Here is a 27,503-nt window from a genome sequence, read left to right as displayed (position 1 = left end):
TCCCCTTTTGGGTGCCCCAGAGGATGGCTTCTTAGAACCGGAAGAACTTGAAGAGCCAGGATGGCGAACCGGAGCGCAGGTTGCTCTGACATTAACAGTCTCTGCAGCAAGAGGCTGTTCACTGATTCTGATCCCCTTCAATTCGTCACTCACGGCACAATCATCAACGAGAATAGTGACCGCAGCATTCTCATGAACGGGTACACCCACTGGTGGAGCACGGTGGACTGGTGGAATCATGGCTTCCAGTCTCTGGGCTAAGGCACGCAGCTCCTCTTGCCCCTGAACGACCCCTTGCATCATGTTCATGAACTGGGCCATGTTTGCCCTCATCTCAGCCAACTCGGCTTGTACTTGATCCATGTTGCGTTGATGGTTGAGCCTCGTCGAGTAGCGGTGTGGTCTTTGATCAGCTATCCTGCCTCAACACAGGAACCCACAGTAAGAAGACGGCACAAGAACACCTGTTATGCAAATGATATGAGTATGATGTTAAATGATATGCATGATGCACATGATATGCTCATTTCTCAGGCATTCAAAGAGCCTGCCCCATCTTCAAAAGATGGCAATCTGCAGCAACAAGAGAACAACAGGATACAAGGAAAATATGAGAACAACAGGGAAATACTGACAACCTTATTTATACATAAGGGTAAAAAGGTTAATACAACCAAGTCAACAGAATATTCGAATAAACAGAGTACAAAGAAAAAGAATCCCATCCAATAAGCCTAGAGGTGATTCTCGATGATAAGGATCCAAAGACGGAGTACAAACAAATGAATCCCTTCCAACAAGCCTGGAGGTGATTCTCAACAAAAACAAACAAAGATACAATCTAAGACAGACGGTCTTCCGGAATGAGGGTCTTCAGGTAATGGCACTGGTCTATCAACAGTGTGCATTCTGAACATTCTGGTAGAGGGGTAATCTTCTCCTTCAGTTGTCTTCTATGCTCCAAGACTTCTCCTCCAAGATAATCTTCTGACTTCTGTCTCAACTCCACCTCTTTCTTCAACTGAGTGTCTTTGTCTTTGAGTTGCTTCTCCAAGTCTCTGATCTTCTTCTGATAGTTGACTTCTGCTCTCTGTAGCCTCAGACATTCCCTATGCTCTGCATCCATCAGGGATTCCATCTCCTCATATGATCTTTTCTTACCCCTTGCTCTGCTAGCATCTTCTCCTTGCACTTCCCTGAGTTGATGGGCCAAGTGCAGCTTATCAGCCTTAGCTTTGTACAGCTCCATCTGAATGTCTTGCTCTTTCTCTCTCAGACGGCGACTCTCCATCAGGGCTTGCTTATAGTGCTCAGCGGGCACACTATCAGCAAGAACCAAAGGTGGTTGCTCCTGCAACGGCTCCATCCTATCGTAGGGTAGCAGCAAAGTTTCCACTCTCTTCTTTACCCAATCGGTGTAATCGGGCATTGCAATGGCAAACTTCTTCCCTAAGACGGATCCATCCCTGACCCCGAGAGATCCCCAGGCTTTCCCTATCTGCTCCAACCTAACAGGGTCATCCTTCTTCTCAAAACACACACTCTCAGCTATCCCAGCTTCAAGTGGTCTTCTACTCATAACAAACCCTAGCTGGCGCAGGGAAAGAACTGGGTTGTAGTTGATGCAACCCTTGGTCCCTATGAGTGGCACGTTCCGGAATTCCCCACAACTCATGATAACATCCTTCACATCCATCCGGTACGACTGCCATCTGATGTCATAGGAAGTAAGCGACATGACCCTCTGAGTCCACTTAAGAGTGCTCTGGGTATCCACAAATGGTCCACTGGCTGGCAGAAGAGACATGAACCATTTGAACAGGAGAGGTAAGCAACACCTGATGGCTCCTCCCTTACCATGCCTACTGTGGATGGCATAGTAAGTATCAGTTAGCAGGGTAGGGACTGGATTCCCTCTGATGAAGATACTGATGGCAGTAAAGTCAATGAGATTAGGCATGCTTGGGAATAGGACGATCCCAAAGATCATGGCAGCGAGCTGTGCGTGAAAAACTTCCCAATTCCCCTTCTCTGCTTCATCTCTGGCAATCCTCAGAAGAAACCTCAATGGCAGACCCACTACTTCCCCACAGGGCTTCCAATTCTCACCAACCTCCTTAACACTCAACCGGAGAGCTCTGGGAATCAATCTAAAGTCAACCTCCTTTGGGACGTCAAAAAAGGGAGTCTGATGCTGAACTGGGACATTCATCAGAATGGAGTACTCCTCAAGAGTAGGTGCTAGTTGGTAATCTTGAAATGTGAAGCATCTGAGCTCTGGATCATAGAACTGTAGTAGTGTCTGCAGAGGCACCGGATCCACTACTGTCTTCAGCACTGTCAGAATATCTCCATACTGTCCAACAAAACTCTTCAGACGATCGTCTGTCACAAAGCTACCCAACTCAATCAGTGAAGTCAGCGGCTCTCGATGAAAGCTGTAGGAACAGGTCTTCCGCTTCGGCTCTGAGACTGTTGCCATCTCTATCAGTAGACAAGCTCGGGAATGTATCTGAGAAATGATATGCATGCAGAGATTAGTTTTTTCTCTCTTTTTTTTCATTTTTTTTTTGATTTTTTTTTCATTGCGTTTCTTTTGAAAAATAAATATGCTATGATGCACATGATGCAGACTGGACTGGCTGGTTGTGCAAACTCTGATCATTAGGTCGAAGCTTCAGTCAAAACTCGGAACCCAAATCCAACTTAAGGTTATTTGAACACTGTTGTCTGAACTAGAGTCACCAACAGAACCGAGTCACCAACAGTACCTGTAATGATCAACCCTTCCCCACTCACGGGTGTAGTCTAGGCCAGGGTAAAGGCTGAGAGAAACGCAACATAAATAACCTTTCGCAGGAATACCATCATATACACACCCGAAGTATGTAACGACGATACCCCACCAGGGTCTGAACTGCTCGTGATATCAATGTTCCGCTAAGTGGCGCAATACCACCCGCTTCCCATGAATCACTCTATTCCTAGTCATCCTAGATTTCACTCATGGTCTGGGTATTGGACCTTTTACCTCGAGTAACTCCCACCCTGAACAGAGAAACACAGCCAGCCAGCAAATGAATAGGAATGAATGCAAACAGTAATGCACACAATAAATGCAAACAGCAAATGCAAATATATACAAATAAATGCAATAAATAAAGCAGCACAAAGCAACCAAAACCCTAACCTAGAGAGCGCTAGGAGAGACTCGCTCAGGGAAGATGGACCAGCACAGGTCAACTTCTCTTAATCCCCAGCAGAGTCGCCAGCTGTCGCATTACGCGAAAAACCGGCGGGAAAAGAAGAAACAACAGAGCCGCCACCGTGCGTTATTTATCCCAAAAGAGGGAAAGGAAACGCTCGAAGTAAACCTAGGAAAAGACATGGTCTCGCGACCAAAGAGAATGGGTTCGGGAGTCGGTTATGCGAAGGGAAGGTATTAGCACCCCTACGCATCCGTCGTACTCGACGGGATCCACGCACAAAAGGAAAGAATATTGGTTGCTAAACACTGCTCAAACTCACACACACTGGCTGAAAGAGACAAAAGAAACTGACTGAAACTGACTCGGCAGGACATTGTATCCTGGGCCTACTTAGTCTATCAGGCATAGACATCAGAGTCGAAGTAGTTCGGACTGGGGAAACGACACATGCTCGCTAGGATGTCGCATCCTATGCATACGTATCTTCTCGGACGAGAGAAGAATCAGAGCATTCGTAGCTCGGCTGACACGCATACAAACAAACAAGACACAGGCAAACGTGGAGCCCGACTGCCAATCACTGGACTTATGTCAGCATCCGAACCAACAAACACACACAGGAACCCGAATGCCACTCGATGGACTTACATCAGCTTCCAACAACACAACAAGTTAATAGGGAGTCGGGGACTCGAGCCTATAACTGTCAAGCGACACACGCAAACAGACGACGAAGTGCTAAGGAGTCAGGGACTCGAGCCTAGCAAATGTCAAACAACACACACAAAAAGAAAAAAAAGGCGCCCGGAGAGATCAGCTCAATCTCCTGCCTACATACTTCATCTGGTGTGAAGATCAGGGCGATGTAGTTCCCCTACGCAGGGACAAGGATCTAGCCTAACCAGATAACAGAGGGAGACACAACTCTAGGGAGACTACGACTCGAGCCTAGATGTTGTCATGCAAAATCAACCCTAAGTTATGGTTTCTAGCTAAATGGCACAAGGGCCAACCTATCCTAAGCATGGCTCACACAGGAAGTAAGCCACACAGACTTGACTTGCACAGGAAGCAAGTCAAGCACAACCTATCTTGCACAAGGGCAAGTCAAAGCTAAACCTAAGGAGGCAAAGCAAACAATCACAACCACAAGAAGCACGCTCTATATACATACAAGAGGCTCACACAAGGGTTAGGTTTTAGTTGAGGGGTCATATCAACCTCAACAAACAAACCTCTGGAATGGGGTGAAGTGTGCTCTTAACCTTGACATTGAGAGCCAAGGTGAAGCAGATGAAAGGAGATGAGGGGTGTGGCTCATTGCTTCTATCCCTGGCCTGGGAGAGCATTTGACAAGAATGTGTGGGTTCAGAAAGTGGGAACCCTTCTACACATTTGATACTGACTCAACTGTGCAATTGCACAAGATCTTGGGTTTTTATCTGAAATGCATCAACACAATGGTGTGAGCAAAACAGAAGACACACTGAATAGCAGGGGATAGGTTGCTTATCCCTTGGGTTCTGCCAATTGCCTCTTCACTTAGGAGGTCTTTGACTCTATACAAGGACAATTTAAACATACACAAGCATTGCCTCTTAAGGAGGACTTCAGACAGTTTGCCCGGCCAAATAACAGGCCGGGTCTCCAGACTACATGAAGAAAGAGGGATTACCTCAAAGCAAATTGCTAAATAGCAAAGCAAAGCAAGTTCAAAGAACTTAAGCAACTAAATGGTACCTGAAATAGTCAAACAAATCAGTACACAGTTCAACAGTCAAAGCAAAATGAAGACAGTCAAAACAGATAAGCAAATGTGCAAAGCACAAGGCACAAGGCTTATGGGCCAAGCAACCTACAAAACAAAGATTAGCTCATGATAAACAATCAAGCTTAATCAAATGGGCAATGGTCTCTTTGAGGCATTATTGCTTAACCTGAAACAAATGAACTCAACATAAGCCAAGAGACCACTAGGGCAAGCCTAGGGTCAAAAATAAATGATAAAAGTCAAAACAGCAAATGAAAGTCAACCAAAATCAAGTTTAAACAATCAAGAAGTAAACTCAATTGGTCCCGCATGCATATCATTCATCATCATGATTTTATAGACAAAAGAAGGCAAAGCATGGCAAATTGGTGCACATAGAAGTCAACAGAAAGACTTGCATCAAAAGTCAACTCAAACATTTTCAAAAATCACCAGATAATTCATGATCAATCCTAACACCTATCATGGTAAGCATGTAAAATTTCATCACAATTGGACAAGTGGAAGGCAGTCAATGAAAATCATGAAGTCAAAGCAAATTTGAATATGCTCAATGAAGTCAACAGAAAGACTTAGCTCAAAAGCAATCATACTCAATTCCAAAAATTATCAAATAATTCAGGGTCAATCACAATCCATAACATGGCATACATATCAAATTTCAGCTCATTTGGATCATGGGAAGATGGTCAAATAAAATCAGGAAGTCAACACAATTTCAAGTGTGCACAAAGAAGTCAACAAAACATGTGTCATCTTCAAAAAATCATAACAAAATGAAAACAGATGAGAAATGGATGGGATCAACACCAATGCAAATCTCAAGATGTCTAGTATGCACATATGAAATTTCATGATCATACAACAAGGCATGAGGATTTCCCAAATGAAATGGCAAGAGGTGTCACATAAAGTCAACAATTGACTAGGCAGGGAAGAAAATTCACAAACAAATGGGAAATTGCACAATTAAATCCAGGAAAAATCACACATCAACTAGACATATAAGAGATGGCTCATGCAAAATTTCACATTATTTGAGGGCCAGGAAGTATGTCAACAAAAATCATGAACTTGCATAACAATGGTGTGACACAAATTGTCACACCCTACTTCAAAAATTTATATCTAACAAACCACAAATGATAAATGCACAAACTCTACATCAAAACAAAGGTGAATGAGTGTAGATTAACCACAAAAATTTCAGGGTCATTGAATGCAACATGATCATTTCACAAAAGGATTGGCAATATGTATCATTTTTGGTCACAAAATACAAACCCTAAGGCCATTTAAAAACCAATGATCAAAAAAATTATTAAAAGTAATGATAAAAAACTAGACAATCTCATGATCATGATGCAAAAAACCCCACTGGATTTGGACTTGAAATGTGCAAGATATGATTTTTTGTAAAATTGATGACCAAATGAAATAATCATGTGAAATTAAATGAATTAGAATGGAAATATTAAAACGAGAATGGCAATTGTGTAATTCTGGGGTTCATTTAGTGAAACGACGCCGTTTAGGGGCAACCAGCGAAATGTTGTGATTGGTCCGCTCCAATGAAACAGTAACTTATGCAGAAAATTCAAAACAGCCACCAATCATGTTTCATGTTTCTGGGCAAGTGATTAGGGTTTTGGCAGCAACAACATGTGTTCATCCTCATGCAAGCAACATCATGGCAAACAAATTTCACACAGAAACGCACAAAGAGCATGGCAATGCAACAGTAAATCCATCATGCAAACAGAACAAACAAACAGCCAAAAGCAATCAAAATTTCTGGGCAAACTTAGGGTTCATGAACAACAATAACAACTTCATCATTGGAATAACAAATTTCCCAGTTCTTTGAATCAAGCATACCATTCGAATCAGTGAACCAAACACAAGCACAATCCAAACATGGTTTTCAGTGAATCATCATCATCAAGGTAAATCGACCAAGAACAAGTTTGAGCATAAAAATGTAAATTCAGATTTCTCATGCATATCTTAATCATTTCATGTGATACAAGTTGCAATGAACTCAGCATACTAAACTCTATCTAACACAGGGCATGGATTAGAGAAAAGAGAGATTCGAAAATTTACTTGTTCTTGAAGAAATTTGGAACTCAGTTGCTATTTGGCCAGGATAAGCTCGAACAGATGAAGATTTGTGCTTCCAATGGTGAATAGTGAAGATGCTTTGACTCAATGTATCTTGTTTTTGCTCAAACCACGATTTGCCATGGATGGATATGTTGAAGCACAGTCCAGCAAAGCTCCTCACAGTTGAAGAATGATGATTGAAATGAACTTAAAATGATGCTTAGGTGTTTAAACAAACATGCTTGCTCATGGTCCTCTTAGGGTTTTGACAGATTTTGAGAAATGCAAGAAAATGGATTTTGGAGAGCAAGTGTTTTTCTGAGTGTTTGCAGCTGCTAGTAGGGTTAGAATTTTGCTGAAAATGTCTTTATATTCATCTGTTTAAGCTTGGTTAATGACATGCTAAACTTGTTTTGCTTAAATGAACCAAAATGCAAAATTGCTAATTTTGCACCAAAGGCCAATGGAGTGTGCAAGTTCTGGCCGAGTTGGGCTTGCAAACAAGTCTCAAATAACAATTAAAACAATTTCCAAATGGCCACTTGTGCTGAAAAGCCTTAATTCAAAAAGTCAACATTTGGTCATACTTGAATTTAAATGAGACAAGTCAAAAAATGCCATTTTGATTGGCAAGGTTTTGGTACATGAAATTTATATTTTTGGAAAGAGGAGATGAAATGTGGTTTGTAGGAAAAAACCCCACCAAAATTGGCCTTATGGTTCATGAGATATGGCATGTTGAAGTTCACAAATTTTTGAAATTGAATTGATCATATCTTGACAACCATACATGGGATTTGGGTGTTCTTGGACTTTTTGAAAATGGGAGAACAAGATATTCAACTTTCATGTTGGGCAAAAATTCATTTGAAGCTTGTATCATGATGTAAGTTTAAGATCAAGAAGTTTCCATTTTTGGCAGTTAAGATTACAGGTCCAGTTTCTATTTTTGGAAATTTTCTGATTGGCTTCAAATTCTTCAATGATATTGTTTGCCATGATACATGAGGCCTATTGGGACATGAATAAGCTCTCTCAAACCAAATCCATCCATCAAAACCACAAAATCAACCACAGTTGACCAACTTTGACTTTCTAGGGTTTCTGACTGACTGTGCATGAACTGATGGCTTCTGAACATCCAACCCTTGGCTTAAACACTTCAAATGGACCTCCAAGTCATGTGAACCTGTTGGACAAACTCTAGGGCCTTGGCTCCTTGAGAAACACCCTTGCTTGCTTGGTTGACTGACCTCCTGATCAGTTTGACCTAATTCTTGACTTGCTTGCACTTGAGGCAACTGGGGACAATGCAAGTGCTATGCAATGGACCATGATATGCTATGACCTAATATGAGATGGTATGTACAATGATAGGTGCAAATTTGAGGTGCTACAGTGATCTCTTCCAAAACAAACCCAATGAAAGAGGGGTAAGGAGGATGCCAAGGTATGATCCCAATGCTAATGCATATGATGAGATAGCATGAGGGATCTTAGGGTCAAAATTGGGGTCTTACAGCTGCCCCTATTTAAGGACATTATAACTGAGGAAGAGAAGGTTATAATCTTCGTATCGACTCAGCAGAATGGGCTTAAATAACAACATATATAAACAAATTTTGGTCCCTAAGAAAACATAATGATGCATATGATATGAATGTTAAAATAAATATCTGTGGGAAATAATGCCACAAAGGAAAAGAAATCAGAGAGACTGAAAGTCCGTAGGAGCGTATTAGATTCCACAAGGAAAGCTCACTGGGGAGACAAAGACTCTGGGGATGAAAGGGTTACGTGTAGGCCAGGCTACGACTTAAAAACTGCTGGGGGACTAGAGGAATTCCATGAAAATGGAAAGACTCAACCGGGAAACAAAGGGAAAGCCTGCAGGGGAAACGGGTAGATCAGAATAAAACTCAAATGCTCAAATTATGCAGGAAAAATGATTTCACCAAGGAAATACGCACTCAACTTAACTAGGGGAAGAAATAAACTTCAACACAAGAGGAGCAGAAATCTATCATCCACTACCGGTTACTGGGTAAGGAGATAATAAAATATGACATGGAAGACATCCGTTACCGGTTAGGCTAAACATATCAAGGATGACTCACTAAGGGTCGCCAGGAGGTGTATTCATTATCGGTCACTGGGTAAGAATAGCCTTGCTGGGGAAAAATTGAAAATAGGATTTACAACTACCGGCTACTGGGCAGAAGACCGAAGGGAGAGAATATCTGTCACCGGTTAAAGTGAACATATCAAGGATAGACTCAAAGGAAAGAAAACATGTCACCGGTTAAGATGAACATATCAAGGATTGACTTGCCTGGGAATGTTAAGGGGGATACACGTCATTGGTTAGGATGAACATATCAAGGATAAACCACCTGAACAACAAAAATAGGAATTACATCTATCGAATGCTGGATAAAATACCATCAAAGAGAATATCTGTCACCGATTAGGATGAACATATCAAGAATAGACTCAAAGGAAGGAAAGAAAAATCGTCATCGGTTAAGATGAACATATCAAGGATTGACTTGCCTGGGAATGTTAAGGGGGATACCCATCATCAGTTATGATGAACATATCAAGGATAAACCATCTAAACAACAAAAATAGGAATTACATCTATCGAATGCTGGATAGAATACCATCAGAGAGAATATCCGTTACCGGTTAGAGTGGACATATCAAGGATAAACTCTGCAAAGGGAGAAAAAGCATGATTTATAACTACCGGTTACTGGGCAGAAGACCGAAGGGAGCGAATATCTATCACTGGTTAAAGTGAACATATCAAGAATAACCTTAAAGGAAAGAAAATTCGTCATCGGTTAAGATGAACATATCAAGGATTGACTCTCTGAGGAATAAAATAGGGATTACAACTACCTTTTACTGGGAAGAAGACCGAAGATGAGAATATCTGTCACCGATTAGAGTGAACATATCAAGGATAAACTCAAAGAAAGGGAAGAAAATACCCGTCACTGGTTAAGATGAACATATCAAGGATAAACTTCCTGGGGAAACATGAAAACGAATTCGCTAGGGAGAAAAAGGTTATTTTTGTTGGGTATTAGGCAAGAAGTAACAAACTGCAAACTAAAAGGAATATTACCAGCTACTGGGTAATTAACTCTTAGGGGACCCAAAGCATCTATCTAGGTAAGATCTAGAAAGAAACGGTCAATCAAGACTCGACCCAATGAAAACATAACTCAAGGGGAGTGGTTCCATCCAGACAATCAACTAGGGAGGAAACTAAAATAATCATCATCCACGAGGTAATAACTCAGTGGGGAAAGCAGAAAGGTTAAAGTCTTTCTGCTTATGGGGATGACACTCTATAATTGAAAAGAGGATAGACTCGCCAAACTCGTATGGGGATAAAGTACCACCATAACAGAGAATAAGAGTCACAAAACGACTCAACAAGTGCAATGATGCAATAATGAAATTATATGAGTGTATATGTATATATGATGATTATGCTGACAAAATAATCATGAAGGATACAAAATGTTGCATATTTGAATCATCGATACAATTCTCGGCCAATCCACAAAAGAGGGAAACAATTGTTGGAGAAAGGAGAAATCAACATCCCAAGGCTCAAACTTAGCTGGGGACGGAGCAGATCTGCTGAGGGAAACCATTACCAACTCTGCGGGGAATTTTAGGTCAATACCATATCAAATGGGAGACAACCCTACAGGGGATAACCACGAATAACTGCTTAGAAACCCGGAGGAAACTCTGATTGGGAGCGGGTCTGATGGCGACTGGTGAGGAAACCGAAGTCCTACCGGAACCATGCAACTGCTGCAATGAAATGTTCTCACTCTGTTGGAGACCAAATGCAAATTTGGCTGGGAAATAATCAACCAACTCAGTTGGGGACGACGGAGAAATAACCGTCTGGAGGAATCAACAATCACCAAGTACTGAACAAATGCTGTCGGGGATGAAAGAGAAATCGCGCCTACTGCTTGGGGAGAACCAATAATGCTCCATATTTAGTGCTTACTGCTTTCAAACCGTTGTTGATACTCCTCTTAAATGAAATCGATTGCTTAAAACTAATGCTTTTATATGTTTAAGAAAATATGTTTTTGATTAAAAAATTTAATTTTCAAAAATGATCATAATAAAATTTAAAACTATTTAGCTAGATTAAATAAGAGTAGAAACAATTGGATAAAAGCTCAACTTTATTTAATGGAATCGTAGTCTGTAAATGACAAGACTCCATAGATCTTTACAAAGTTGAAAATGGTAAATTACATGGAAAAAGGGTTACATTGAATACAATGATCTCTAATCCTTCTACCAACTCTTGATATCCACTATGCTCTTGGCTGCTACTGGGGATCAAAATCGACCGTTATGCTCAAGAACGTCTTCAAATTTGAAGATCAGTAAGATGCAGTTACTTGCCATAATCCCTACTTTTTGCATAATTTTCCCAAATGTGAGGTACTCAATTTATCGGGATAATTCTTTTTGTTTTATGTCTCTAACTTTTGCCTGGATCTCCCTTTCAGGTTTTCAATCCACCGAGACACTCATTTTTGCCTAAGCTGCCCTTTCGGGTTTTCAACTTAGCGAGTTGTTCTTTTCTTTTTTAGGCGAAGTATTTTTTGACTGCATCTGCATTCACAGGACGAGTGAACTCTTCACCATCCATAGTTGTATGGATCAAAGCATCGCCTGAAAAGGCTCTCTTAACATCATATATGCCTTCATAATTAGGAGTCCAGTTTCCCCTAGAATATGGTTTGAAAGATAGAATCTTCTTGAGCACTAGGTCACCTTCTCTAAACACATGAGGTCTGACCTTCTTATCAAAAGCTTTCTTCATCCTCTGCTGATATAACTGACCATAACACAAGGCAGTTAATTTCTTCTCTTCCATCAAATTCAACTGGTCAAACCTGGTCTGACACCATTCATCCTTAGTAAACTTGGCTTCCATTAGCATACACAATGATGGGATCTCAACCTCTACCAGGAGCATAACTTCCATACCATAAACAAGTGAGAAAGGGGTTGCCCCTATTGAAGTACGGATAGATGTACGATATCCGTGCAAAGCAAATGGGAGCATCTCATGCCAATCTTTATATATTACAACCATCTTCTGAATAATCTTCTTGATGTTCTTGTTTGCAGCTTCAACAGCCCCATTCATCTTAGGTCTGTAGGGAGAAGAATTATGATGTGCAATCTTGAAGTCTTTGCAAAGAGCTTCCACCATATTATTGTTCAAGTTTGACCCATTATCAGTAATGATCTTACTTGGCACACCATAACGACATATAATTTGATTCTTGATAAACCCCACAACTACTTGTTTGGTTACATTCGCATATGATGCCGCTTCAACCCATTTTGTGAAGTAGTCAATAGCCACCAAAATGAAACGATGTCCGTTCGAAGCTTTGGGCTCAGTCATGCCAATCATATCAATTCCCCACATGGAGAAGGGCCATGGGGAGGAAATGACATTCAATAGTGTCGGAGGAACATGAATTTTATCTGCATAAATTTGACACTTGTGGCATTTCTTCACAAACTTGCAACAGTCAGATTCCATTGTCAGCCAATAGTAACCTGCTCTCAACATCTTCTTTGCCATTACATGTCCATTGGAATGAGTACCAAAGGAACCTTCATGGACTTCAGTCATCAACAGGTTTTCTTCGTGTCTATCCACCTATCTGAGCAGAACCATATCAAAGTTTCTCTTATAAAGCACATCACCATTCAGGTAGAAATTGCCGGATAATCTTCTCAAAGTCTTCTTATCTTTCGCAGATGCCCTGGACGGGTAAATCTGACTTTGGAGGAAACAATTGATATCATAATACCACAACTTTTCATCTTTGACTTCTTCAACAGCAAACACATGAGCTAGTCTATCAAGACACATCATAGTCAAGTTGGGAACCTCATTCCAATACTTTACTACAATCGTTGACGCCAATGTTGCAAGAGCATCTGCCATCCGGTTTTCATCTCGAGGGATATGATGAAACTCAACCTTTGCAAAGAAAGTTGAAATCCTCCTCACATAGTCTCTATATGGTATCAAACCGGGTTGATTCGTCTCCCATTCACCTTTGATCTGATTCACAACCAAAGATGAATCTCCATAGACGTCTAAATCTGAGATCAATGGCCTCCTCAAGCCCCATAATGCAAGCTTCATATTCTTCCATATTGTTTGTACATTGGAAAGTAAATCTGGCCGTGAATGGAAAATGTGTGCCTTGAGGAGTAATAATGACTGCCCCAATTCCATTTCCATATTGATTAACAACTCCATCAAATACCATGCCCCAAGGCGAACCAGGTTCTGGCCCTTCTGCAAGCAATGGTTCATCACAATCTTTCATTTTCAAGTATAAGATCTCTTCATCAGGAAAATCATACTACACTGACTGGTAATCTTCGATCGGTTGGTGAGCCAAATGGTCAGCCAAGATACTATCTTTGATAACTTTCTGAGATCGGTATTCAATATCATACTCTGATAACAACATCTGCCAATGGGCAATCCTCCCAATTAAAGCAGGCTTCTCAAATATATACTTAATTGGATCCATTTTGGATATCAACCAAGTGGTATGATTCAACATATACTAGCGCAGACGCTTAGCAGCCTAAGCCAATGCACAACAAGTTTTCTCAAGCATAAAATACCGAGTCTCACAGTCGTTGAATTTCTTAATGAGCTAGTAAATTGAAAATTCTTTCTTTCTAGTTTCATCTTGCTGACTTAGAACATAACCCATACTCTCTTCAAGCACAGTCAAATACATGATCAACGGTCTTCCTTCCACAGGTGGAGACAAAATCAAAGGTTCGAGCAGATACTCTTTGATACTATCAAAAGCTTTATGGTAATTCTCAGTCCAATCACAAGACTGATCTTTCCTAAGAAGTTTGAATATAGGTGCACATGTGGCAGTCATGTGTGAAATGAATCTTGAGATATAATTCAAGCGGCCGAGAAAACCTCTAACTTGCTTCTTAGTTTTGGGCGCATGCATCTCTTGTATTGCTTTGATCTTGGCAGGATCAACTTCAATACTCTTCTCGTTGACAATAAAGCCCAACAATTTACAAGAACGAACACCAAATGTACACTTATTAGGATTCAAGCGGAGTTTGTACTTCCTCAAACGCTGGAATAGCTTCAACAAATGCTCGACATGCTCTTCTTCATCAATGGATTTAGCAATCATATCATCAACATAGACTTCAATCTCTTTATGCATCATATCATGAAAAAGAGTAGTCATTGCTCTTTGGTAAGTTGCACCAACATTCTTTAAACCGAAAGGCATCACTCTATAACATAATGTTCCCCAAGGCGTAATGAATATGGTCTTCTCCATATCTTCGGGTGCCATCTTAATCTGATTATATCCGGAAAATACGCCCATAAATGAAAAGACTTTGAATTTAGCTGTATTGTCCACCAACATATCAATGTGTGGTAGAGGTAAATCATATTTCGGACTGACTTTATTCAAATCTCTGTAATCAACGCACATACGAACTTTTCCATCCTTCTTCGGAATAGGAACAATATTAGCCACCCATTGTGGATACTGAGCAGTCACAAGGAAACCGACATCAATCTGCTTTTGCATTTCTTCTTTAATCTTTACTTCCATATCAAGATGACTCCTTCTCAACTTTTGCTTCACTGGCGGGCATTCTGGTTTCAACGGTAATCTATGCTCCACTATCTCAAAATCCAAACCAGACATGTCTTGATAGGACCAAGCAAGCACATCTGAATATTCTCGAAGAAGATCAATCAACCCCTTCTTAACATCTGGATACAGTCGAGACCCAATCTTGACTTCCTTCTCATCATCTTCGGAACCCAAGTTGACTAACTTAATCTGCTCTTCGAATTGCTGAATGGCTTTTCCTTCATGCTCAAGAAGACGAGATAATTCATCATTCACTTCTTCATCACTTTCCTCCTCACCCTCAAACACGGGGAATTCAAAATTTGGAGAAGGAGAAGGATCATTATATTCAATGGGTTTAGAAACCAACATGCATAATGATTAGATATTTCGATTTTAGAGAAGTGAATTTGTGACCAAATATTATGCAGATGGACAATTATATTATTTATTTATGTTTTTTGTGATTACCATTTTCAGAATAAAACAAAAAGTAAAAATAAAACATCATAAATGTGGATGAATATAATTATATTTTATTGATGATCAAATTGAAATGCCCAAACAATGTTCACTTCTCCCTTAGGCATAGGAGAAGGATTTTCAAAAACAAATAAAAGCCATTACTTAGATCGATGCATACTAATAGGAATATCAACGGCAATCCAATTGTTGCAAGCTTTTTCATTCGTCACAAAATTGGTGCAGTCTTCCTCTTCGTCATCCTCTAGCACAACAACTAAGTGTTGTTCATTACCATGAATGAACCCTCCGCTACAGAAACTGAGTTGTACATCTTCATATCTGACTGTGGACGAACCTTGTTGGAACTCCAATCCGGCTCTGCTCTTGTTATCAGAGACCTCTACCATCTGGCCCCACTGATCAGACTGACCATCTTCAACAATCTTCCTTACATCTTTGAAGGAGGACATGGGTGCCCCAACTCTCTTTTCAACAACAATAGATAAGGCTTGGAACAAAGTTGCAACCTCATCCTCAACTTCAACATAAGAGAAAGACGACAAGTGGCTGACCAACAACGCCTTCTCCCCGCCAACAATAACTAGCTTCCTATTCTTGACAAACTTGAGTTTCTGGTGCAACGTGGATGTAATAACTCCCTCCTCGTGAATCCATGGCCTTCCCAATAAAAAACTGTAGGCCGAGTGGATATCCATTACTTGAAAAGTAATTTGGAAGTCACTCGGACCTATCTTCACAGGAAGGTCCACTTCTCCAATCACAGTCTTGCGCGAACCGTCAAAAGCCTTAACGATCACGCCACTATATCTCATAGGCGCTCCTTGGTATGACAACTTGGAAAGAGTTGACTTTGGCAATACATTCAAGGAAGATCCGATTTCTATCAACACATTTGACAAAACGTCATCTTTGCAGTTCATCGAGATATGCAAAGCCAAGTTACGATTCCTACCCTCTTCAAGGAGTTCTTCATCACAAAAGTTGAGGTTGTTGCAGGAAGTGATGTTAGCTACAATATGATTGAACTGATCCACCATAACATCATGTTCCATGTAGGCTTGCTCAAGAACTTTCTACATTGCTTCTCTGTGCGCTTCTGAATTCATCAGCAGAGATAGTACTGAGATCTTTGAGGGGGTTTGGCGCAGCTGCTCCACCATGTTGAACTCACTTTTCTTGATCAGTCTAAGTACCTCATCATCGTCATTAGGCTTCAAGTTGCTAGATTCACCAGACTGACACCTTGGAGCACTAACAGACTCTATTACAGGCACATCCACCTTCTTACTGACAGACAACTCTTCCATATTCTTTGGGAACACCGGCCCAAACACACGACCACTGTGGGTCACCTTAGTAACATCAACAATGCTTACAACCGAACTAGTCATAGGTAACGGGACCTCTTGACCATCTTTCACCATAGTAGCATTATACTAATACATGACAACTTTATCGGATGCATACGGGACTGGACCAGCCAACCGTATTAGTAACGGCGATACTGATATGTTGCTAACGATGTTACTGCTGCTGGTGTTATATTGAATAACCACTTTCTCAGGAGTTTTAAACACTGGTACTATTACATTGACATCGTCATCTATATGACGGAATTGAACAATCTGGATCAAGCCTTCATCCATCAACCGCTGGATGTCCATCTTTACAATCATACAACCTCTAGGGTTGACACTGTAGATAACACAACCATCATGGTCATGTTCACAATCACTAACCAATAAAATATCCTTGTGCATCCTCACGAAGGACCTCATAATGAAGCGTACATCGAATACCTTGAACTCTCCTGGACAACCGTCCACCATATTAATAGATGAATTTCCATGGGCAGGCAGTGGATTAGCTTTGACATTCGGCGCTCGGTCCTCAAAGGAAACCATTCCATTCTTTACCAGCTTTTGAACTTCATACTTGAGAGGGTAGCAGTTCTCTATATCGTGACCAGGGGCTCCTTGATGAAAATCACAGTGGATTTTTGGTTTGTACCACCATTGAAGTGGTTCGGGGATTTGCGGAGGATTTCTTGGTTGTAACAGGTTCTTGAGAACCAAAGATGGATATAGTTCTGCATATATCATTGGAATTGGGTCGAAAGAGACCTTTTTCCTCTCAAAATTTTGTTGTTGATGATTGTTGGTATTATTGTTATTGTAGGTGTTTGTTTGTTGTTGTTGACACTGTTGTTGTTGAATTAGTGTTGATTGATTTTCTGAAAATACCGGAATCACTAATGAGACTTGATGATGATGTTGATGGGGTGGTGGATTTCTTCTTACCTGAGGCCTCCTCTTCCTCCCAATAGATAATGCATTGGTCTCGTTCTCTTTCTTCTTGCTGAAACTATTACCATATCTCTGGCTAGATGACACCTCATCTCTAGACAACCGTCCTTCTCGGACACCTTTTTCGAGCCTCATCCCCATGTTTACCATTTCGGTAAAGTCACTGGGGGCACTGGCAATCATACGCTCATAGTAAAATGAGCTTAGGGTCTTAAGAAAAATCTTAGTCATCTCCTTTTCCTCTAAAGGAGAGGTAATCTGAGCAACAAACTCTCTTCATCTTTGTGCATACTCCTTGAATGTCTCTTTATCTTTCTGAGACAATGACCTTAACTGGTCTCTATCGGGAGCCATATTAACATTATATTTATACTGTTTCACGAATGCTTTGCCCAAATCATTGAACGTGCGGATGCTCGCACTATCCAATCCCATGTACCACCTCAGAGCAGCACCCGTCAAATTGTCTTGAAAATAATGGATCAAAAGCTGATCATTATCGTTTTTGAGTAGACATTTTTCTGGCGTACATCACCAAATGGCTAAGTTGACAAGTATTCCCTTTGTACTTTTCAAAGTTAGGCACCTTGAATTTCACCAGGATCTTCACATTCGGAACCAAACAAAGTTCCACAACACTCTTCCCAAACAAGTCCTTACCCCTCAAAGTTTTGAACTCCTTACGCAGCTCAAGGAATTGGTCCTTCATCTCATCCATCTTCTCATACACATCAGGGCCCTCAGATGGCTCAGAATGATAGATGGTGTCTTCTACACGAGGCAGGGTATGCACAACAGGCGGCGACACATAAATGACCGGGCTAGATGCCAACATGGAAGCAAAGGTAGGCGCAAAGCCTTCAGGCATAAAATTCGACGGCATTCCCCACGGGAATCCAGCAGGCATGTTGGGTGCAAAATGAGCAACAGTTGCATGAATTGTAGAGGTAGCCATCTCTGAAATGACAGTCCTCTGAGGAGGAGGAGTTGCGGGCATTAGAGAAGTCTGGTTCTGAGCAGCTAGGACTGACTCCATCATGGCAGTCAGACGAGCAATCTCATCCTTCAGGTGTTTATTCTCTTGTTCCAGATGCTCCATAATCTTTGATTGATTGGCACGGGTATTGTATCGATGAGTCAGCTTGGCTGAAGCACAGAAGAAACACCAATGAGACATCTGGCGAAAGAGAAACCTGCTATGCAAATGATGCATGAAATGCAATACTTGTTTATTTTTATTTTCAGGGAACTTACTATATTATTTGCAAATATATATATATATATATATATATATATATATATATATAGATATATATATATATATATATATATATATATATATATATATATATATATATATATATAAAACAATATAACAATAATTGCAACAATTTGATATGACCGTAAAAAATCTCTTTTATTTATATAATTGGAAGGATCACACTGAGTATAATTTCAGAAACCAAAAATACAAAATACAAGAGAAAAGGAGACTAGTCATCCTAAGGATCCCTAACAACAACATCAGAGGATCTGGTGGCAGGCGTGTACTTCCTTCGAGTGCATCGGATCTCGGTCTCAAAAGAAGCCTTCATTTGAGTCTTCTCGAGGATAAGCTGATCAATAATCTTCTTCCAAGCAACGGAAGGCTGAGGCGTACTAGAGGAAGATGAAACCTCTTGCTCTCTCTCTCTCTCTCTCTCTCTCTCTCTCTCTCTCTTTATCACTCGATCATCAAGTTGCTCAATAAGTGCATCTTTATCCTTGGACTCAAGCTGCAACTCTTCATGCTTTCTGCTCAAAGCATGGAAACGCTCTTCCCGCATATCCTTTTCTTGCTTCATTTTGGCGAGTGCGTCTTCCAACTCATCTACGTCTTGGTTAGGGAGAGTTGATGGCTCAACCACAACCATAGACATAGGTCTCTCACAACGATAAGGCATCTTCAACTCCAAAGCTCTCTTCTTCACCCAAAGAGTGTAAGCTTCCAAAGCTATACAATTGCACGGACCAAGCTCGGATCTTCCTTTCCTATGTATATTATGCCAAGTATGCATAATCTTCTGCTTCAAATGTTGGGTATCTTTACCCTCTTGATAGAAAATACCTTCTAACAAAGTGTTATTAGGTTTGTCTCTCAAGGGAAACCCAAGTTAATGACGAGCCAAAGTAGGATTGTAGTTAATTCCTCCTTGTGTACCAATGAGAGGCACATTAGAGAACTCACCATAACAATCAATAATCTCCAAATTTCTCAATGAAGAATCATACCAAACTATATCATCATTAGTGAGAGACATAAGTCTTTGAGACCACCGTAGACATTGTTTGTTCTCCACAAAAGCAGGTGTCTAAGGCAAGTGAGAAATAAACGACTTATACAGAAGAGGAATGCAACAGACAATCGTTCCACCACCCTTAGAATTCCTTAGATGCAAAGAGAAGTACATATCACCTAACAGAGTAGGCACATGATTCCCAATCAAGAAAATCTTAGTGGCGTTAACATCAACAAAACCGTCAATGTTAGGGAACAAAGCTAATCCATAGATTAGCAACATGAGGATAGCTTCAAAAGCATCCACACTACCAACTTGAGCAAAGGCAGTAGCTTTCTTGATGAGGAATTCAGAAGTCAACCCAAATAATCCTCCTTTCTTCACCCAATGAGCCTCTATCTTAGACTTCTTCAAGTGAAGAGCTTCAGCTATGATGTGAGATCTAGGAATCTCTTCCATTCCATTAAAGTGCACTTTGCTAGAAACATGTATTCCCAAGAGGTGGGCGTACTCCTCCAATGTAGGCACAAGTTGATAATCAGGAAAAGTGAAGCAACGGTAGATAGGATCATAAAACTAAAGAAAAACACTCAGAAGTCCCTCGACCACATCAATAGATAAGATAGACAGAAGCTTCCCATGACGTTGCTTGAAGTCCAAGGGATCTAATACAAAAGATGCTAGCTTCCTTAACTCTTTCAAGTTTGGACATCTGAAACTGTACTTCTTAGTGTTCCTTCATCCACAATCCTGGTCTGAAAATATTTGCAAATAATACCTTAGTTCCTTGAAATTTTCGTGTGATGAATGTTATGATGCGCATGAATGCATGAATGAAACAATCATAAATAAGGGATCACACACAAGGTAAACAAACAACGGTCAAGGGATGAATCAAGTCGTTGTCAAGATCAATCATCCATTTTGGTGGATTATGGTTTACACTTTATCAACACCCAAGTTCCATTGATATTGACAAGACTTGATTGGATCAACCAAGATTCAAAGGTTTGTTGTGAGTCACGAGCATGGAGTCTAGGTAAGAACCATCCCAAAGGAGTGAACTAAGGATGAAACCTGTAGAGCATGTTCTAAAAAGTTCCCAGAGTCTTAATTCCATCTATCGGATATTACAGGTTAGGATGACTGACTCATCAACCCATAATATTCTCAAGAGAAACTCGTCTGAGTGTAGTATCGCGTAACAACTGTTATCAAGTCTAAACTTGAACAGTGTTTACACTACGTCCTAAATAGGCCAAGATGGGTTAAATGTCTATGGTCCTCAGCTTCTCGGACCCTAAATCAGAGATAGTAATGCCTAACCATAAATACTTGTGTGACATTCCTAAATCCAAAAGGGTCTCCACTGAGTAGATAGGTCTCAAGCCAACTTGTTAAGGACTACTCCACACAAGTCGAACATGACTATACCATCCTCCTATCTTAATTGCACTCAAGTTCGGGTTAGAACTTATCTCACCACTCAGAGATCACCAAACACAACAAGAAGATTATATCATACAAACAAAATACATACATCCAATATACAGTTATATACACACAAAAAAGTAGGCTAAACCCACTGGAGACTACTCACCAGCAGAGTCGCCACTTAATTTCTGTAGCGGTAAATTCATGACCATCAAGCTATGGATAAGCTAGACGTTAATAAAACCAAAGTTGCCACCGCGCTTTTATTGTTTCCAAGGGAAAAGGGAAAAGTACGAACAAAACCCAAAAGATAAGAAGTTTTCAAATCAAAGCTAATAAAATGCCAGAGATTACAGGTAAGGGGGTTAGTTACACAGAGGGAAGGTGTTAACACCCAAAGTGTCCTAGGTACTCCTAGGGAGCCCATTTTTTGTGTGCATATGTGTTTTTGTATAAAATGATGATTGCAAATAAAAAGAATGTGGGGATGAGAAAAGAATTCATTAATTATATTTTTGTGTTTGACAAGACCTTCGGACTTGTGCCTACGTACCAACATAAAAATGAAGGATCAAAACCTCGTAATTCGTGGTATCAATTTCAAAGTGAGTGCATTGTGTTTAATAACATTTTAAGTTTGAAAGGCAAAAAGGGCCTAAAAATGGTTTGAATGAGTGTTAGCTCTTTACGGCTTTTGAAATTTTAAGTCAAGTATAGTTAAGTTCATTTACAAAGTTTGATTAAGAAAATGAGTTTTAAAAATGCAATGGCATAAGGCCAAAGTTTCTAGTTTGCAAAATGGTCAAAGTTTAGAAATCAACAAACACAAGCAAAGAATATTTTTAAAAGGAGGGAGAGATTTTAAAATTAAAGAAGTGCGGAGGAGATGAAGAGACTAATCCTAAGCACAAATTTAAAAGTTGAGAGTTGAAAAGATCTGACCAATGGGCTGCAATCCAATAGACAAGAATTTCATATAGAAACCCAAATTTCCCTTGGAATTTAGAATCAAGAAATATCAGTACACAAATAGCAAGGTTAAGAGCAAGGCATCAAATAAATATAGCCACATCCAAGCTTAGTAACTCCATGACCTTCTTCAAGTTTTGCCCATGTAATAGATGACTTCAAAGGATGGCATATGTCACAGGTTCAAAATAACAGCTTTACAATGATCATGTTGCAGGTAAACTCAAATGGATCTTCAATTTTGTATCAGATGAAGATTCAATTCACAAGCACTTGGTTTCATGAAAGTTGGCATTGGCCAAGTCCTTTGCATAGGGAGTGTTGCCTAAGTTCTAAGTCCAATTGTCTCAGACCAAACCAACAGTCCACACAATTTTTGTTAGGGTTTTTGTTCTTATTATTTACATTAAGGTCAAAAGACCACACAAACAAACAAGTATATGCAAACATAATATATTACAAAATATGGTCCAAGTGGACAAAGTGAAAATGACATTAACATAAACAACTTGAATGGTAAGAATAATGGCAAATGAATAAAGCTTAAAAATTAAAGTGCATTCAAAGTAAATGACTTGAAATTAAATGTTAGTTGTTAATGAGTTAGAGGTTAGTATTGCTTTTATTTTGTTTGGTTTAAGTCATTCTTTGGAGAACACTCAACCCATTTATCACAAGTATGGATCCTTGAACCAAGACATCTTCCAAAGGAAGGAAAAATGGATAAGTTTCCATTCAATACCATGAAAGAGGGGAGACTTACAATCTCACTAACTAGAATGCTATGCCTTTTGTATCAAAATTTAGCGCTATGTTAAGCAATCGTAATTGGACTTATGTAGAAGTCACAATTATTTGAGGTCGGGCAATAGAATTTTGGTGGTAATGCATGTTAGAGACATAGTATAATGGACTATGCTCATGAAACATACCACACACAAAAAGAATATGCAAAAGTGGGGGACCTAATCTCATCCATACTTATGTTGATTTTGCAATTAACTAGCCTTAAGGTATAGAGATATTATAGGTCCATGACATGACTGCATAAAGAAGGGGAATGAGATGAAGAGGGAGGGGGAATGGATCAAACACAAATTGGACAAAGGAGGACTTTTATCAAATTAAGATCATTCATTCATTTTGGGAGATGGAATGTACATTCCATCAATCCCCTAAATCCAATGATCTTGACCTAGCAAAGTTAAATCAACCTTGACCAAGGCCCAATAACACAAGTCAAACTCACAAAGTCAAATAAAATGGCTTCACACAATTAATTTGGTATTAAATCAATTAAAAATATTAAAAATAATGCATTAAATTAAATATGATTGGTCAATTTCCTAAAACCTCATCAAAACACCAAAGAAATGGCCATGAGATTTATCGTAGGTCAAACAAGGTGAAAGGACCTTGGAGAAATTTTTTCAGAATTTTTGGAAACTTAAAAGTATTTTTAAACAATTAAAAATATTCATAAAATCAATTAAACCATGAAAAATATTAATAATGATCCAAAAAATAATTCTAATTTAGAAAATGAAAGAGGATTTTAATTATTTTTTTTTTGGTGAAACTCTCACATTTTTTGGATCAATATTAAATTTAATATGAATTAATGAAAATAAAAGGAATAAAATGAAAATCAATTAAATCAAAAAAACGTGGATCACTTGATCTCCCTCATTAATTGAGGTGACATATCAAGTAGTGGAGAAGCGCGTTCCATGGTACACGCTAGTCAGCGTGCTACACAACTGGTCATCACAAGCAACATTCATGATTAAAACATTTTGAATTGATCAAATGGTTCATAACACATCCAGCGCATCGCCAGAGCCAAGTGCCGGTCATATTCTCCGATGACCCTGGCCGGACTGGTTCTCTCATCACCATCACATAAATGAAAAAGGAGGACGTGATCTTAAAGAAAAAATGGCGTAGATCACGAATCTGACCTCAATTTAAACTAACTCCAAGTATATTGAGAGATATGTGGAGTTGAATTTTGAGGTGTATAAACTGAGTTGCTTCGATTTGGCCTCAAAACAACTCAATCTCTTGCCTAAATTGGTAGGACTTTAGACAACCAAAGATCCAAGAGAATTGATGAGAATTGAGAGAGAATCGAAGAGAAGAAAAATCTGGAAAAATACCTTCAATACTGTGCAAAACTGGATCTCGCTTGCTTCAATTCTTGCTAGATGTTGCTTTTGGAGCTTGCAGAAGTAAATTAGGAATGGTACAAGGCTTTGGATCCTGGAGTTCTTGAATCTCCAAACAGTGAGATTCAAACTCAAATTTCAAGTGAAATTTATCAGGTTTTCCTTTGAATTGTGAGGGTTTCAATGGTTGGAGGCAAAGCTGGTGCACAAGGTCCTTCATATCTGATGCAAGGGACCTCTATTTATAGCAAATTTAAGTGATATTTGCACACTTGAAAATGCTTCCAAAATTGGCAATGTGAAGTGCACGCTTGCATGGGAATGTACATGCCCATGAAGCAACTCAATTAGGTCCAAATGCAAATGAAATGAAATCTGAATGAGAATTGTGATGCAAGGCAAAGATGTTTGGATGTTTGAAGGATGATTCTTGCCAACTGATACAGCCATATTCAAGCCATGCACAGACCCCTCAAACCTTGTCCAAAATTAATGAATTTGGACTCTTTGGAATTGTTAGATCAAGAGGAACAACTCTTATGTTGAACACTTTTCTACTTGGAACTTGTATCATGCTGAATTTTGAGGTGGAAGTTTGGAAATTTCATCATGTCAAAATATTTTCTAAGTGTCAAGCCATATGTTCAATTATTCCACCTTGGATAATATTTTAATAGGAGCTCCAAATGAAAAAAGTGTCTTCATAAAAGTTGTATCCCTTTTAAAAACCTTCAAAATGGTCACCAATTTGACATTATTTGGATTTCGGATGAATGAGTTATGCAGTTTTGAAGTTGAGGAAAATCACTTGTTCAATGGTATTGGTCCAAAATGACCTATAATGTATCCTCATATCACATGCTCATAAAAGTTGATTTAGCTCTTCCTCCAAACATAAAGGTTTAATTAGACACATTGAATTTTATTGTGCAACTTGGAAATCTTTCATCTCATAAAAATTCAGCAAGTTATGGCCTTGGGAAATTGACTTTCAAATTAGGGTTTAGACAAAATGACCTATAATGTTTCAACATAAAAATGAGTTTCCAAGCAAAACTAACTCTAGACCGCAACATGAAAGTTGTTTCGAATGTCACTTAGAGTAACTTTGCTCAATGGTATAGGTCAAAAGTGACCTATAATGTAACCTCATATCACATGCTCAAAAAAGTTGAATTAACTCCCACTCCAAACATCAAAGTTGAAGTAGACACATTTAATTTGATTGTGAAACTTGGAAATCTTTCATCTCATAAAAATTGAGCAAGTTATGGCCTTGGGAAGTTGACTTTCAAATTAGGGTTTAGACAAAGTGACCTATAATGTTTCAACATAGAAAATGATTTTACAAGAAAAACTAGCTCTAGGTCTCAACATGAAAGTTGTTTGGAATGTCATTTAGAGTAAGTTTTCTCTTGTAATAATTTTCATATGATGAAAATTGTAGGAGATAGGGTCTAGGGGGACCCAGTTTTGATCAGATGAATTCCTCTAGTCAACCACCACCAACCAACTTGCTAACTTGCAATTCTCTTGACTTTTTAGGCTCATGGGAGATCATATATGCATAAGATGATGAAATTTGAAGTGTCCCTTGAAGTATTTGATCAATTAGTGAAGAAGCTTGTTGAAGAAGTTACTCAAGATACCCAAATGAACTAGGGTTTCCAAGGAAAACCAACTCCAAACTCTTGAATAATGTTTGATAAAAAATAACATGTAGAGATCATGGGGACTAATATATGATGCCTAGAACCATTATGGATCATTCCTTGGTTGTTCTCTTAGCAATGGGGGTCTTAAACCCTAGATATGAACTTGATAGATCAATGGTGATCATGCCTTACCTACAAAAGAGTTAGACAAATGCAAAGACATATTTTTGGTATTTTAGTTAGTAAATGCTAAAATACAAAGTATTATACAATCACATGGTGCTTGGTGATCTCTCCCAAAACAAACCCAATGAAAGAGGGGTAAGGAGGATGCCAAGGTCTGATCCTAATGCTAATGCATATGATGAGATAACATGAGGGATCTTAGGGTCAAAATTGGGGTCTTACCCTATGTCATTTGGTTGCTTGATGTTGTATTTGGTGTCATGGTTGTTGCAGGATTTTGGTGCAAGGCTGTTTGGTTTGTGTCATGATGGCATGATGGCAAGGCAAGGCAAATTCAAGGCATGGCAAAGTGAGACCAACCAAGGCATGACCAAATGGATGCAAAATGGGATTTCTTGCTCTTGAAGCAACATGATTATGGAAAATCAAGAAATGATGCAAGAATGGGAATGTAATTAGTATTAATGTTTAGGGTGAAGAAAAAAGTGATAATTGACTTTGGTCAACTAGTTGATCAAAAGTCAACTTTTGTAAAAAAATGTAATTTTGATATTTTCTTTTGTAATGGACAATGTACATGCTATTTTAATGAATGAATGAACATTGATTGTATAGATGATCTTTATGAATGAAAACATGCTTGAACTTCATATTAAATTCTTGCCTTGAAATCTATGTTTTGAAATCAAACTTGCCATGGAACCTTGAATGGACTTATGGGTTTAAAATATGAGAATTAAACACTCAAATCAAAGGATTATGACTATATGATGACATAATGGACCAACACAAAAAAACTATGGATCAAGAGCTATAAGACCAAATTCATTGTGAAACACGGCCAAATGAATGCACCAAGAGACCTAAGCCAATGGCCTTTGAGGCAACATGGATCAATGAAATCAAATAAATCAAGAATACCATGGAGTATGAGGTAATGAATGACACAAGGACTTGAATAAAACATGGCCCTTTAGAATGAGGACTTGGAATGAATGATGAACATTGACTAATGACCTATGGACTTATGCACTTGAAAGTACCATATGCAATGGACTAGGAATGGCCAAATAGAATCCACCATGTATGGATGCTTGAACAATGCGTTGGATCATATAAATCCCCAAACATGTAGACATGTAGGCCAAGGAAATATTTCCATGGGCAAGTAGCACATTTGATGATTGATGATGCATGATATGATGGTGAA

The sequence above is a fragment of the Lathyrus oleraceus genome, chromosome 4 (genome assembly GCF_024323335.1).
Source record: "Lathyrus oleraceus cultivar Zhongwan6 chromosome 4, CAAS_Psat_ZW6_1.0, whole genome shotgun sequence".
Lineage (NCBI taxonomy): Eukaryota > Viridiplantae > Streptophyta > Magnoliopsida > Fabales > Fabaceae > Lathyrus > Lathyrus oleraceus.
Note: the sequence above shows the minus strand (reverse complement) of the source record.